The 708-nt window shown below is 34.2% G+C and overlaps 1 long non-coding RNA gene across 1 annotated transcript in view; it reads left to right on the forward strand.

The window, feature by feature from the left end:
• The window catches only part of LOC149779808 (uncharacterized), a 3,319-nt gene extending 3,090 nt beyond the window's left edge, over nt 1-229 (forward strand). The window contains exon 2 of the long non-coding RNA XR_016414860.1: nt 1-229. This exon is cut by the window's left edge and continues 124 nt beyond it. This is a non-coding gene — a long non-coding RNA (uncharacterized LOC149779808).
• Nucleotides 230-708: the final 479 nt, after the last annotated feature.

Genomic DNA, 708 nt, shown 5'->3' on the forward strand with positions numbered 1-708 from the left:
TTGGAAAAGGGAAAAAGTGAAAGGACCTAGAGGAACCACAATAGTGATGTTGGAGTTTACCAGAATAAGCAGGTTTTGAAGTTGTACAAGACAATGACTTCAACCGTTCACTCGATTATATGATGAACTAATTCTATCATTTAAAACAGATCGGGTATTATATAAATATATTTGTTTTAGAATTCGGTGAAAGATTTTATTAAAAAAGAAGTTTATCTTCCCAATGTAATTATTATCACACTTGTTTATGTAACTGATTAAAATTTTGTTTTTCCATGTACGTGGGCTCGTGTCTTCTGTTCTATATATCTGCTCAGATCTCTATTTATTCCATCTATAATATCACACTTTATTTTAATATTTACTCGATCCTGGCAATAACACCAATAACACCCTCTAGATAACGATAGCCGGAAAAAGCGGACACCTTGTAAGAAGGTACAACCTCATAATACCACTTCACCAATAGCAACCGCTACAATACATACATACATATATATAATATTTAATAAAGCATTACATCTCAAGGGCACACCGCAGCAACGAATCCAGCCTGGATTGCTACCCTTAGATTACGAGTCTGATGCTTTACCAGCCAATATAACCCGGCTCCCCATACAAATATATATGGACCAAGAAAACAGAAAGAAGAAAGGATGCAAGGTAAAGCGGTACAACAAAAACATTGTACTTAAAATTACATTTTAA

Source organism: Sinohyriopsis cumingii, chromosome 16 (assembly GCF_028554795.1).
Source record: "Sinohyriopsis cumingii isolate HCF-2022 chromosome 16, ASM2855479v2, whole genome shotgun sequence".
NCBI classification, from domain to species: Eukaryota; Metazoa; Mollusca; class Bivalvia; order Unionida; family Unionidae; genus Sinohyriopsis; species Sinohyriopsis cumingii.